General features: G+C 38.6%; 1 pseudogene; it reads right to left on the reverse strand.

Moving 5' to 3' along the window:
• Window positions 1-8518: 8518 nt before the first annotated feature.
• LOC120595866 (uncharacterized) lies at window positions 8519-8636 on the reverse strand (annotated as a pseudogene).
• Window positions 8637-15443: the final 6807 nt, after the last annotated feature.

Raw genomic sequence — 15443 nt, forward strand, 5'->3', positions numbered from 1 at the left:
ACCTTTATTTCCGTTAGTGGAAATGGTATTCAAGTTAAGCAGTAAGGGGTACTCATTGCTTTTGGGGAGGTCATTGTTTTCGAACTTTCATCAGATAGAACTAGGAAATATAGCTTTTGTTTTTTTAAAGATAAAATGCATTATTTGTTCATATTGATAATTCATATTTAACTCACGACTGACTATAGGATTTTTAACCTTTTCTAATTTATTTATTTCCTTCCTTCGTTCCATGCCAAGAATCTCAGTTCTCAATAATGCTGGGTATGAGGGAATTTGAACATCACATAATTACTCACTTGCTTTATCCCAAGTTTATAAGCAACAGTCTCAGCTACCAACAGTATAAACTTCAAAACTTTAAAGGTTTTATTTTATTATTATTATTTTTTATAGTTTCTTTTATCCTTAGGGTGTGTGTATCTATCTCACAGCAGATGCCAGTCAAATTACTGTGTTTTTAAGTCACTTAGACTGATTCCTCTCTCTGGTGATTATGCTACCAATTGGATACATATTTATGTTCATTTGTTTCTTTTCATTTTTTAATTTTAAGGATTTTTTAAATTTAAGTATAAATTATTTAAATATTTACATGATCCCAAAGTTAAATCTACCAAACAAGGCACATCTGAAGAAGTCTTGTTTCTGTCCTTTAGTCTCTACTGTATTTCCTCTCTCCCCCATAAGTAGGTATTGTCATTTTAATTTTGTGGTTATCCTTTTGTTGTTTTAAAACATAATCATATGTTTATTAAATATAAGCAAATATATTTCTATACTCCGTTCTCATATAAACCATAACATACTATACAACTTTCCTAGACCTTGCTTTTGTCACTGAGCAATATATCCTGGAGCTTACGATAGATTTCTAGAAATAAGGTTGCTAGATATAGGAAATATAAATTTGAAAGCAGAGGGACGAGATGTTTATTTCGTTATTTCCTTCAGTATTATTCTTCTCTCTATGATCTTTCTCTACACCAACAGGAACACTTGGAAGGTCCCAGGCTCCCCACTCTTGGCTTGCTCTTTATTTTGCAGAGCTCTTTAGGGCTCACTTCTCAGCTCCCTCTAATGCAGCTGATCCCCACCCAACAAAGACTCAGGTATCAGGACCCTACCACTGGGAACTACTAAGGGGTGGGGGGAGGAAATCTCTCTCTCTCTCTTTCTCTCTCTCTCATTTATCTACAGTTTTGAACTGGATATAATATGTATATTTCAAACACGTTTTTGATTTTTAAGATATATAACTGCAAAACTCATATTGTAATGCCCATGTAAATAACCTGTACAGATAAACACCTTTATAATTTAAAACTTACATATTTAAACCATTGAAATTTGTGGTCTTGGCTTATACAGAGGAAAGAGTAAAAAAAAAAAGTCCCATTGATTTGGAAAGAGAAATATGGTCCTTTAAACAAACTCCCTAGAAAGAGATCCAGTTAAGAGTGACCATTCACATCAGCAGTTTTCAGCTCTCATGTTCATCGTGAAAATCTTCCCATGGCTAAGCTAATCTGGTTGCCATCCTAACCAGGAATTACTTGCTCATCTCGATTTCAGTGCTATGGACACACACTTCTCATATTTGGAATGTCTCTGTTTTCGTCTGCTGCTTTCATCAGCAGTTGGCTTAAAACTCACATTCTCCAGAGAGCTTATCTAACCAACTGCTCTCTATTATGATCCTTTCTGTACCCCCATGCCTCAAATTTAAGGAGGCCAGATTTAGAAAGTAATAATAATACAGGACATACAGTTAACTTGAATTTCAGATAAATAACCAGTACTTTTCTCTCTCTCTCTCTCTCTCTTTAGAGACGTGAGACATGTTTATACTAAAAATCATTTGCTGTTTATTAAATTAAATTTTAATGGGGAGGTCTTGTATTTTATCTGGCAACTTAAGTTTAAAGGTCTTGAAAAACAGATAATCTGCAAACATTGTTACACTTGTGTATTATGTTGCTTCCAAAATTTTCCATGAGTTTTTGAAGTATATATTTTGCTCTCTAAGTAGATTATAAATTCTTTGAAAGTAGAAACTGTGTCTTCTGCCTTTGTAGTTCACCCCTCTCCACCTTGCTCCCCATAATCTGCTGGTCATCAGTTCTGAGCTAATGCTTGACAAATGAATAAAACCTCACAGTGAGCTTTGTTTTTGATAAGGACTAACTGGAGCTTTAAGGAAACATTATCAGTTGTGAGGGTCTATGGGAGGAGCTAGGGCTCATGGAAGTTCTGGTGCTCTGTATAACCGCGAGGACCTTCTATGAGAGAACCCTACGGGAAGAACTCTATGTTTATAATAAAGCTCTATGGTTCTGACTTCCCCTTTCATCAACTTTCTTTTCCCTTATATAAATTCCCCTTCATCTTGGCACTCAGGCCAGAGAATGCATACGGTTTGCTACGTCTGCATGCACTCGTTGCAATCTTTTCCTTTTCCCAAATAAATCTTTTTTGGTGACAAATGTCTATTTTTCAGTAGACGTTTTTGATTACAGAGGGAAATCTTTGAGTTAAACATAAAACACTATACAGCTAATTTAAGAAATTGTTTTTAAACCAATCTAAATTTTTAAGGTTGATTTAGAACAAAATCAGAAGTTATTTTCATTTACTGTATTTTCTTCTTATAAAATTGTACCTTTATATTACTTACAATACACATTTACATTAGTTCAATTTAGTAGCTGCTACTGGCTTCACTTAAAAATAATTGTAGTAGCACTTGCTTCAATTGCTTTAATCACTAAGCCACTTGGTGTCTGCCACGTCATATTCTCAGTGTCAGCAAAACTTGGACTCTTTTGAATCAGTAGAGGGAGCCAACTTCAGTTTTGATTTCTTTCTGCTGAGAACTATCTGACTTTTACTTCTAAAGGTTCAAATGTAAAGGCTACTGTTTGAAGGCCATTTATTGCTGAGAATGAAGACGTAGGTTAAAAAAGCTAATTCAGGTAACTTGATAACCTGTACCAAGTTTATGTCAGCAACAGAGTGGGGTGCAATTATAGCTCATACAATGAACTGCAATAATGAAAGCAGTCAGATTTGCTGTTAATTCTCTAAACAAAGTGTTCTGGTGTACGCCAGGGTTTTGGCACTTTATTTTCTGAAGAAACTGGCAAAGCTGAAAAGAGAAAATCTGAGGTGAGACAGCTGAGGAGTGTTTCATCACTGAGACTGGGACGGAGCACAGAGCAGACAGACCCAAACAGGCAGGGCTGGGGGATGGGGAGAGGAAAAGAAGCTCTTTTTATCTAAAACTAACAAAAAGGGAAATGGCGGTAAAAGCAGAGAAATGATGTGACTGCAGGGAACCTTATCAGGGGAATTTGTTTTTCTCAAAGAAGCAGAGGTTTGGGGCCTGCGGTAGAAAAAGGGAAAGTGGGAATAGAATGGGAAGAGCCCTTGTTAGCCCACTTGGAGGGCCGGAGGGGAACAGAGACGTAGGACAGGAGCAGAAAGCAGTGCTGCTTTTGACTTTTGGAGCAGTCCTGGGCTGGGGAGGAGGGCCTGGCAGGACAAGCGGGAATGGAGGGTGGGTGTAAAGAAATGTTCCAAACCAACTCTGGTGAGATGAGAGATGGAATCAAATTTTTAAGAAAGAAGAAAGGAAAATTATTAGATACATTGTAAACTTTATTTTAAAACAATGATTTTTGTTGTTAAATAAAAAAAATAAAAAAATCTTTTTTTTTTTTTTTTTAGAAATATAATTTGGAAGGTAATTGTTACAGATCTCTGTGTATTTGAGCATATAAAGCCACCATTGGAGTTTTTCTCCCCAAACTATTAAGAGTTTTAATTAAAATCTCGCCACCTGGATATTGCAACCATTGTAATGTTTTCATGTGTACGTCCTTCTGGAAAATGTGTGTGCCCATGTATAGATATACTGGATATTTAAAAAAGTAGTGGGATTATACTCTACATAAAATGGTAGCTAATACTTGCTGAGAGCTTAGTATATTCCAGGCACTGCTTTCAGGGCTTTCTTTGTAAAACTGCATTTGATCTTCACAACAACCTAGTGAGGGAGTAATATCATTCCCGTTTTATAAATGAAACTCAGAGAGGTTAAGAAACTTGCCCAAGGTCACACAGTTAATAGTTGGAATTTGCCCCCAAGCTGTGTTAATCTAGAGCCTGTGCTTTTAACCATTATAAAAATTATCTTCCATATTAGTGTTCTGTGATCTGCTTTCTTTTCACTTAAAAATAACATATAATGGACATCCTTCCATGTCATTATAAATCTGAATTATTAATAAGGTGTTACAGTGTATGTGCTCAGTCCTCCATTGATGGGCATTTAGATTGTTTTACATTTTTTTGCTATAAATCTTTGTTCATTTATTCCACTATCTTTTAAAACTTATTTCTAAAAGCGGAGTTTGTAGGCTAGAAGGTTTTTATTTTTATTATTTTTTATGTAACATTGTGTTGTGATTCACTCTGAGATTCTGAGTATTCTACAAGCATTGGGCAAGTTAATCTTGAAGTTGGACTTACTTGTTAGAGACTCCTTATTGCCTCCTAGTGGCATTATCTCCAAACTGTAGTAGCTACACTGAGATCATTCAAGAGAACCAGGGAAGGATCTTGAGCAAAATGTTCTCAATTTTTCACTATTATAACTAATACTGTAATGATCAAATTTATTCATATTTAAGATCATTTCCTTAAGGAATAGATTTATAGAAATTCTATACATTGTTGAAAGATATAAATGTTAAACTTTTTTTGTTATCATAAATGTAATACATAGTATCAATGTGATAAAGAATAAGAACTACATTAAAGTATAAGAAAAATAAAATGACCTGTAATTTCACTAGCTAGAAAAAACACTTTTTAAGGGAAAATTTAGGTAAATTTCATTTTAATATTTTTACAAATAAAATTGTTATAGGTGTACACAGTTTAATAGCCTGCTTTTTTATTAAACTTGACTTTTGGAGAGATTATATTTTACTGGTCTGACTTCCTCTTGTTATGGCGTGAATGATTCTGAGACCCACGGAGCCAATTGGGATTAATTATGAGCCTTTATTAGCCGGCCGGCGACTGACTCTCTACCAGACCGACTCTCTACCACTCAGGGTTAGAGGAGATCAGCCCAGAGCTTCCAGAGGAGGCAGTTTATAAAGCTTAAGACCATATCCCTGTGGTCTTCTGAACAAGCAAGCAGATTACAGAAGTGGAAGTTGGCTGTTAGCATATCTTTGCCCAGAACCACACCCTTAATTAACAAGTAAGGGGATTACAGAAGCAGACATTGGCCACACCCTTAATATTCCCCACTAGTTTTCAGGGGAATTCAAACCATTGAATCTTCAACCTGGAGTGGCCGGTAGCGAGTTCTGAGAACCATGAGTTTTACTGCCCGTACCCACTTTTTGACATAGGCAGTTATTCAATTAATTACACAGGGCCCAAACAAAAGGCCCAGGAAGACTAGAATAAGGGGGTCTATAATGGCTGTCAGGAGAGTTGTTAACCAAGGGGTATTATTAAAAAGTCCTGAGAAAGATAAGAATGTTAGACAAGGTCCACTCGGTGACTAGGTGGCCACTCAGGCAGTGCTGTAGCAGCAAGAAACCCTGCAAAAAGAAGAATGAATAAACTAAAAAGAATAACAAGAAAAATCACAAGAGACATTCAGAGACCAGAACGATCAGACAATGAGACAAACTTGACGGAAACCAAAGTAAGTAAACTTATGAGGATCAAGGCAATAGGAGGGTAACAGTACATTCGACCGGTCCGGACAAACATACACAGTACAGACAGACAAAACAGACTACAGGCAACACAAAACGCTAGCGTATCAGAAACCGAATCCGAAACAGGTACTGGGTCAGGGTCTGACGTCTCAGACCTGACCGTACTAGGGAAGTTGTGCTGCGTCCAGCCTTCCACTAGTTCTCAGGGCCCACAGACAGAAACAGGTCCAAGAGGACTCTTAGACTAACTCACCGGTGAGACTGGATCAGAAGGCTCGCGTCCAATTTTCAGAAATGTTTGTCCACGGGTCTCTCTGATCTAGGGCCGCCTGATGTCCCGGGCTGAGGAACATCTCTCAGCGGCCGCTCCCTGGACGTGGTCGTGCCCCTCCCGGAGCGACCGGGGTCGTGGGTCTCAGAGAAAACTCCCCTTCTCTCTCTGGGGAGGATCTTGCTGGGGCCTCCAAATGTTATGGGGCCTGATCGGGGTAACCAGGATTCCCATAAACAACACTTCTGACTCTGAATGCAGTCTGCAAATCAAAGGAACCCTCAGATGGCCATCCAACTCCGAAGGCCGGCCAGTCTACTTGGCAGAGCCTCTGGAGATCGAACGGAGTGACTGACGACCCATAACCTCGGGCCCGTCGCCTGAAATCCTTAAAATTGTCCACAAGGCACCGCAAGGGAGTGGGCTTAGAAGAAGCCTGTCCCATGGTGGTGGGGATGGACTTTATTCTCATTCACGTCCACCCCCGCCGCCATGGGACAGGCTTCTTCTAAGCCCACTCCCTTGCGGTGCCTTGTGGACAATTTTAAGGATTTCAGGCGACGGGCCCGAGGTTATGGGTCGTCAGTCACTCCGTTCGATCTCCAGAGGCTCTGCCAAGTAGACAGGCCGCCTTCGGAGTTGGATGGCCATCTGAGGGTTCCTTTGATTTGCAGACTGCCTTTAGAGTCAGAAGTGTTGTTTATGGGAATCCTGGTTACCCTGATCAGGCACCATAACACTCTCTTAAGATCAAGAACTTTGCCTATTTACTGTTGTATGATTAACACCAACAGTGCCTGGTAAATACCAGTCGCCCAAGCAAAATTTTGCAAGAGCTGAAATTAACATGTGTGTTATTTTTTCTTTCCACATTTCCCCTCTTCATTTTTATGAGGTTATATCTCCTAGGCTATGAAACTCTTGATCCTATCCGAAGGAGAAATAGTTTCAATAATTTTAAATTTGTTTATTATTTCAGGCTATTTTTATCTCTGCTCTCCCTCTTCTGTCTTTCTTTTTCCCCTTGTTTTTCTGCAGTCAGGTGGAGTAAGAGACAAAAGGAATCTTTCAAATGAATTTAATTAGAAAACTTGCTGTAATAAAGAAATAGGCAGCCAAGTGATTCAGTGGAGAGAGCCCTGGGCTGGTGGTCAGAAAAACAAGGTTTAGTCGTTACGTCCTTAAGGTTGTCCCTCAACGGCTCAACCAACCCCTTGGTTTCCTGGTGTGTAGAATGAAGAAGCTGGCTCTTCATTCTAGGAGCCTTTGCAGCTTGAACCATCTGGCAGTCTATAATTCCAATGTCTGCACGGGGCAGGCTCAGGAGTAAGTGTCGTCATGACGATACAGGCAGATGAGTGAGAAGTGAGGCATCAGCGGAGAAAGGGAGGGGCAGGGCCAGCTGCATGGGTGTGTGACCTGCGCAGTCGCCATAGGGCCCAGCTGCACGCAGAAGGGGACTATGCTTGGTTTAATGTTCTGCTTTGGCTATCTTGAAAATTTTTAATAATTGTTGAACAAAGGACCTCACATTTTTATTTTGCACCGGACCTCACAAATTATTAGATGGTCCTGGGTAAGGGACGGGATGGAGGTGGGGAGACGGAGAGAAGAGAGTTGGAGCATAGATGGGAGAAAGAACAGAATGTGAAAAAAAAGGGGCCTGGTACTTCTCCTACCTAGTGGCTCCCACCCTAGGTATCCAGTACCCTGAATCCCCCACCAAATGCTCCACCCATTATCTGAATCCTGGAGTCCCTGTCAGCCTCCTTCATTATTCTACAACCCCAAATTAGCCCTACTTTCCAGTGTCTACTGTTGTCCCCTTCAGAGAAAATTATCGTGTCTGGGAATCTTCATTTAGAATAGCTTTTCTTCCCTGTTAATTCAGCATAACTTTCACCTTAATACATTAAATATTTTGAGATTTACACTTATATCTAATTTGACTGATACTTAGGCATAAGCCTGCAGTGTAGGAAAGTTCAAGAAAATCTATCAAGTAAGTGTACCTTGGGTGAGGGCAGAGAGTGGCCACCCTTATTTATCTCACTCAGGTGTCCTTATGTCATCCCAGATACAAAAAAAAAAGCCATGAGAGAATTCCAAAGACATTCTTTCAAGAGAGTTTTTGGCAGCTCATCCTTTGCAGAGGGAATGAGGCCACGGGGGCCGGGTGACAGCAGTCTAAGCAAGTAAAGTGGGCTAGAAAGAAATGAAACTTCATCTCTAAATTCAATCAGTTGTCTTTAATGGAATTGCAGACATTTAACTCTCACAGCTGAATCAACAGATTAACTCTTGGCATAGGGAAGAACTGAGGGGTAAGGCAACACAAGGTAATTTAATAAGTATTTATCTATCTTAACATGTCAGCTTGTGTGATATGCGTGTTTTTTTTTTTTTTGTTTTTTTTTTTTTAGGTGAGGCAACCTTTGGTTGACCTCGCAGATTGTAAGGACCTTGTCAGTTTACAATCCCTTATTTTTTTATTTTTTATGCCTAAATGCACCTGGTCTTCCTAAGTGGTCTCCCATCAAAGTACTAACTAGGCCCGACCCTGCTTAGCTTCCGAGATCAGGTGAGATCAGGCTTGTTCAGGGTGGCATGGCTGTAGATGTGATATGAGTTTTAAATACATTATCTCACATAATCCTCACAACAACCCAGTGTGGTAAATACAGTTATTGGTCTCATTTTACAGATTAGGAAACTCAAATACCAAGATTAAAAATATGTCTTAAGTCTTGGTAGTGGGATCAATATGCAGAGTTTTCCAAGGGCAGTGAAGGTGGCTTTTAGGGGACATGGAAATAGCAAAACTCTCATTTACTTGACTCATTCCTAGACATAAGCAGAATGACTTAATCTTCAAGGCACTACTATGCCCACTGAATTTCCCTAGGCACTATATGCCCTGGCTGGAGTTAGGGGCCTGGGAGTGACAGTTCCTAGACTTCTCACCTTAGATTCTTAGATTTTCCCCAACTTAGGTGTCTCATCTCTAACAGGAACAGGCAGAGCAAGATGGTATATAAGGGAGTTCATTATGACATCTCTATTTTCACTGACCTCTAACTGAAATTTAGTGTTTCCTTCAATGACAAATATAGGCAACACACCACAGTCATGTTTGCAGAATCTGAGACTTTCTTATCAATGGAAATCATAGACGTTTTCGTTTCACTTTACAGTAGTCATAGATATTTTCAAATATCATTGATTGCCCTCACTGCATTGAAATTATATCAGTTATGAGACTTGTGGACAAAATTTTAAGTATTTTGCAACTGTGGTAAAAATATATCACATAAAATTTGCTATTTTAACCATTTTTAGGTGTACAGTTTAGTGGCATTAATTGCATTCGCATTGTTGTGCAACTCTCACCATGCCTGTAAAATATCTTGACAGCTATATTTTAATGTAATAGGTTTCTCTGTGATTCTATTTGTTTATATTAATACTATACATTTAAAAGCATCAGTAGCAGAAGGAGTTAATGTGCTTAACCGGACTTCTCAAGGGCTCTAGGACACAAAAAGATTAAGAATCCCTGATCTGTACGGATCGTCCCACTTCTAACATATTATGATTATTTGACTGTAAACCAACCAAACTTTCTATTAATACATGAAGATTGTAATGTTTCTCTTGCACATCTACCTTTGGGGATCTCCACTTAACAAGGTTTTTGTAAGCACAGTAGTGTACACAGAAGGCAGGCTGGAAGTGAGCATTTCCTTCAGCATGCCATTAACATCCTTGGAAAGACTTCAGGATGTTAACTACCCCTGGAGGCCCAGGACATGCGGTCACCTGGAACAGGCTGGAGCTCTCTCTCTGAGAGCCTACTGTGAATGAGCTGCCAGGAAGGGGGCACCACTTCATTTCTTTCTTTTTTTTCTTTTTTAAAAATTTTTAATTACATTTATTGGGGTAACAATGGTTAATACAATTATATAATTTTCAGGTGTACATTATCATTTGACATCTGTATATTCTATTGTGTGTTTACCACCTAAAGTCTAGTTTCCTTCAGCTACCGTATATTTGATCCCCTTTACCCACTTCACCCTCCCCCTAAACCCTATATTTGACCCCCTTTACCCCATCTACCTCCCTCTTCCTCCCCACCCCACTAGTAACCACTAGTCTACAGTCCATGTTCATGAGTCTCTGTTTGTCCTGCTCATTTGTTGCTTTTAGGTTTATATCCCACATATAAGTGATATCATGTGATTTTCAACTTTTTTAGTCTGGCTTATTTCACTTAGCATGATTATCTCGAGTTCCATCCACGTTGTCACAAATGGCAGTATTTCATCTCTTCTTATGGCTGAGTAATATTGCATTGTATATGTGTACCACAGCTTCTTGAGCCAATCATCTACAGTAGGACATTTCAGTGGCTTCCATGTGAATGGAAGCTGTGAATAATGCTGCTATGAACATCGGCGTGCAAATATCTTTTTGGATATGGGTTTTCAAGTCTTTGGGGTAAATACCCAGGAGAGGGATTGCTGGATTTTATGGTAGATCAATTCTTAGTTTTTTGAGGAACCTCCATACTATTTTCCATAGTGGCTGTACCAATTTGCAGTCCCACCAGCAGTGTATAAGGGTTCCTTTTTCACTGCATCTTCTCCAACATTTGTTACTGCTTGTCTTGTTGATTATAGCTATTCTAACAGGTGCAAGAGGATATCTCATTGTGGTTTTGATTTGCATTTCCCTAATAGCTAGTGAAGTTAAGCATCTTTTCATATGTTTGTTGGCCATTCGTATGTCCTCTAGGGAGAAGTGTTTGTTCAGGTCCTCTGCCTATTTTTTGATTGGATCATTTGTTTTTTTTGTTGTTATTGAGTTGTATGAGTTTTTTGTATATTTTGGATATTAGACCCTTATTGGAGGTGTTGCTTGCAAATATATTTTTCCATTCAGATGGTTCTCTCTTTACCTTGTTGACAACTCCTTTTGCTGAGCAGAAGCTTTTGAGTTTGCTGTAGTCCCATTCATTTATTTTAGCTTTTACTTCCCTTGTTTTTGAGATAAAATTCATAAAATCCTCTTTAAGCCCAAGGTCCTTGAGTTTAGTTCCTATGTTTTCTTCTATTTATTTTGTTGTTTCAGGTCTTATATTTAGGTCCTTAATCTATTTTTAGTTAATTTTGGTGTGTGGTGATAGACAGCAGTCTAGTTTCATTCTTTTGCAGGTGGCTTTTCAGTTTTCCCAGCACCATTTATTGAAGAGGCTCTCCTTTCTCCACTGTATTTTTTTGGCTTCTTTGTCAAAAATTATTTGCCTGTATAAATATGGATTTACTTCTGGACTCTTAATTCTCTTCTACTGGTCTGTGTGTCTGTTTTGCTGCCAATTCCATGCCGTTTCGATGACTGTTGCTTTATAGTATAATTTGAAGTCAGGCAGAGTGATGCCTTCGGCCTTGTTTCCCCCCGACCCCCCACCCCCAGGATAGCTTTGGCAATTTGGGGTCTTTTGTGCTTCCATACAAATCAGATAATTTTTTGTTTTATTTCTTTAAAAAATGCCGATGAGATTTTGATGGCGATTGCATTAAATCTATGTAATGCTTTAGGTAATATGGTCATTTTGACTATGTTGATTCTTCTAATTCAAAAATACGGACTATCTTTCCATTTCTTTGTATCTTCTTTGGTTTCTTTTAATAGGGTCTTATAGTTTTCATTATATAGGTCCTTGACTTGTTTTGTTAAATTTATTCCTAGGTATTTTATTCTTTTTGTTGCAATTGCAAAAGAAATTATTTTTTCCGCTTCTTTTTCTGATGCTTCATTATTAGAGTATAGGACGCTATGGATTTTCGAACGTTAATTTTGTATCCAGAGACTCTACTGTATTTGCTTATTGTTTCTGGTAGTGTTCTTGTGGAGTCTTTAGGGTTTTCTATATAGAGAATTATGTCATCCACAAATAGCGACAGTTTGACTTCTTCGTTTCCTGTTCAGATGCCTTTTATATCTTTCTCTTGTCTGATTGCACTTACTAGCACCTCCAATGTTATATTGAGTAACAGTGGTGATAGTGGACAGCCTTGCCTTGTTCTTGATCTTAGAGGGAAGCTTTTTACTTTTTCAACATTAAGTATAATGTTGGCTGAGGGTATCTCTTGATCTCTCTTTTTATTTCTTCTGTGATCCAGTTATTCTTCAGTAGCGTGTTGTTTAATCTCCATGTATTCGTGGTTCTTCCTGATTTGTTTTTGCAGTTGATCTCTAATTTCAAAGCATTATGATCAGAGAGTATGGTTGATATGTTCTCAGCCCTCTTATATTTGTTGAGGCTATCTCTGTGTCCCAGGATGTGGTCGATTCTTGAGAATGTTCCATGTACACTAGAGAAAAATGTTTAAGCAGCTGTTTGGGGGATGGAAGGCTCTGTAAATGTCAATTATGTCCAGTTGGTCTAATGTGTCATTTAAGGATGTTATTTCCTTATTGATTTTCTGTTTGGATGATCTGTTCATATCTGACAGTGGGGTATTTAGGTGTTTTGGTCTGTTTCTCCCTTTGGTTCTATTAGTAATTGCTTTACGTATTTCAGCTTGGGAACATAGATATTAATAAGTGTTATGTCTTCTTGGTGCCTGATTTCTTTTATCATTAGGAAGTGTCCCTCAGTATCTTTCTTTACTTTTTTATTTTAAAGTTTATTTTATCTGATATTAGTACTGCTGCTCCCACTTTTCTCTGAATGCCATTTGCTTGGAGTATCATTTTCCACCCTTTCACTTTGAGTCTATATTTGTCTTTGGAGCTGAGATGTGTCTGCTGGAGGCGGCATATGGTTGGGTTTTGTTTTTTGATCTGTTATGCAATTCCGTGCCTTTTTATTGGTGAGTTCAGTCCATTTTACATTTAGGGTGATTATTAAAATATGAGGTCTTCTTACAGCCATTTTAGCCATTTTATCTTTTCCTTTCTGGTAGCTCAGTGTTTCCATTGCTTCCTTGTCCTTGTGCTTCTGTTTTCTTTATTTTGGTTGGCTTTTGTGGATTTTCCCTCTGGTCCTTCTTATTTTATGTTATATACCATGGTTCTGAATCTTTGGTGTGTGGTTACCATTATGAATATGGAAAAGATAGTTATATATATACAGTTGTCCGTTTTCTTCTGCGCGTGCCTTATCTCCATTCCCCTTTGCGAATTGGGATCTTTGAATCCCCCTCTTTTCAGTCATTGTGGTCTCAATTTGTTCCTATGTATGCTGAACGTTCAATACTATCTTGTTAAAACAATTCTCTTCTTATTATTTAAGCTTATAATGCCCTGTTCTTAGTAAGGTAGTACTTCTCTGCTTCTATTTGCTCAATAGTCACTTTACTCCTAATTATCATTATTATTTTTTTGTCATTTTGTTTTAGGTGAACTGACCCCTTCCAATATTTTCTGTAGTACAGGCCTTATAGTGGAGAATTCCCTCAATTTTTGTATATCTAGAAAAGTCTTAATTTCTTCTTCATATCTAAAAGAGAGCTTAGCTGAATACATTATTCTATGCTGGTAATTCATTTCACTTAATAGTTTAAATATTGATTCCATTCCTTTATGGCTTGTAAAGTTTGCACTAAGAAGTCTGAGGATAATCTAATGGGTTTACCTTTATAAGTTACCATTTTTTTCTCCCTGACTGCCTTGAGAATTCTATCTTTGTCATTGATTTTTGATAATTTTAATACAATGTGTCTCGGTGAAGGCCTTTTTAGGTTGAGATATTTGGGTTTTCTGTTGACTTCTTGAATTCCAAGCTCCAGCTAATTCCTCAGATTTGAGAAATTCTTGTCAACTATTTGTCTGAAAATGCTTTCTAATCCCTGCTCCTTTTCCTCACCTTTGATAATGCCCATTATTCTTAAGTTTCCTCTCCTGATGGTATTGGCTAGTTCTTGAATTTCTCTTTCATTATTTTTCATTCTTCAGTTTCTCTCTTCTTCCTTCTGATTTATTTCTAGATTTCTGTCTTCGATATCACTGATCCTTTCCTCCATTTGGTTGACTTTATTTCCCAAGCTTGCTATTTCATTTTTCAACTCTTGCAGTGTATTCTTCATCTCCAGAAGCTCTATTTGGTTCTTTTTGAGGGTTTCAATCTCCTTGCTCTGCTCATCTAGTTGTTTTTTCAATTCCTGAAATTGTTGATTTGAGTTGTTTTGGATCTCATTGAGTTTTTTCAGAAGTACCATCCTGAGTCCTCTGTCATTTAAGTCACATATTTCTTTGTCTGTAAACTTATTTTCTGGAGATTTTTCTCTTTCTTTCTGAGATGCCTTGTCACCTTGGTTATTCATGGTGTTTAATGGACTATTTCTCCGCCTGGGCATTAATGGAAGTGTATTCTGCTGTTTTTCCAGAAAGAGATTTATTATATAAAGGTCTCTCTTTAGCCTTTTGCGAAGAAGGTGCTTTTCTTTTGGTTTCCAGTAGGTAGTGTCTAAGCCTCTTGGATTCCTGCTTTATATAAAGTCTTAGTAACACTTTTTAAATTTTCTTGTAGATATTTAATCACACTTGCTACCCTCAGTTTCAGTCCCTGTCAGTGTCAGCGACAGTTTCGGCAGCATTTGCTAAGATTCCCCTGGGGCTCTGCGGTGATCGGTCTTGGGGTTATGGGGGGAGGGGCCCTCTGGGCTGGGAATTGAGGGCTGCAGCTCAGTCTCAGTTTTGCAACCACAGCTGGCAAAAATCAACTGTTGTTCCTTTGTGGTCCTACCCCACTTTTCTGCTTTCTGCCCTGATGACTGGACCCTGAAGTCAGCCGGCCACGGGGAGCTCACAGCTTTCTCAGACAGGAATGTTCAGGGAACTCTCTCGCTGCTCCTTCTTCCCTTCCCCTCCTCCTACAGGGAGCTCCGGCAGCTGCGAGAGGCAGCTTGTTTACTACTCTCAGTCCACCTCTCAACACCCAAGGTTCTGACCTGTGGTAGCTCTTATGCTCAGATCCCATGCTCAGACGTGCTGGCGTGCAGTTTGGGTGTTTTTGGTTGAGTTTTAAATGTTCAGCTTATTGTCGTTTCAAGGGGAGAGATCTGGAGACGTCTCTCACTCTGCTATGTTTCCAAAGATCCCCCGATCACTTCATTTCTGTTTCCAGGATCAAGGCAGGCAACCAGAGTCTGGTTGGTGGTCTACTTCCCCTGGGGTGCTCTCAAGATGGACCTCGTTAGCTGGTGGGAATGAATCACCCACTAAGTGGTATCGGACATTTGGTATATTTGGGAAAATGTCCATTTATTCAATTTATTCATTTGTCAGTCATTTAATAAATATTTATGTGCCAGGGATACTTTGGTGAAAAAAAGACAAAAGTTTTCGCCCTCATTCTAGAGAAGGGAAAGGATAGATAACAATCAAAATTAAAACGTACATTATATAGCATATAATGA

This window comes from Pteropus medius, unplaced genomic scaffold, assembly GCF_902729225.1.
Source record: "Pteropus medius unplaced genomic scaffold, Ma_sr-lr_union100, whole genome shotgun sequence".
NCBI lineage: Eukaryota > Metazoa > Chordata > Mammalia > Chiroptera > Pteropodidae > Pteropus > Pteropus medius.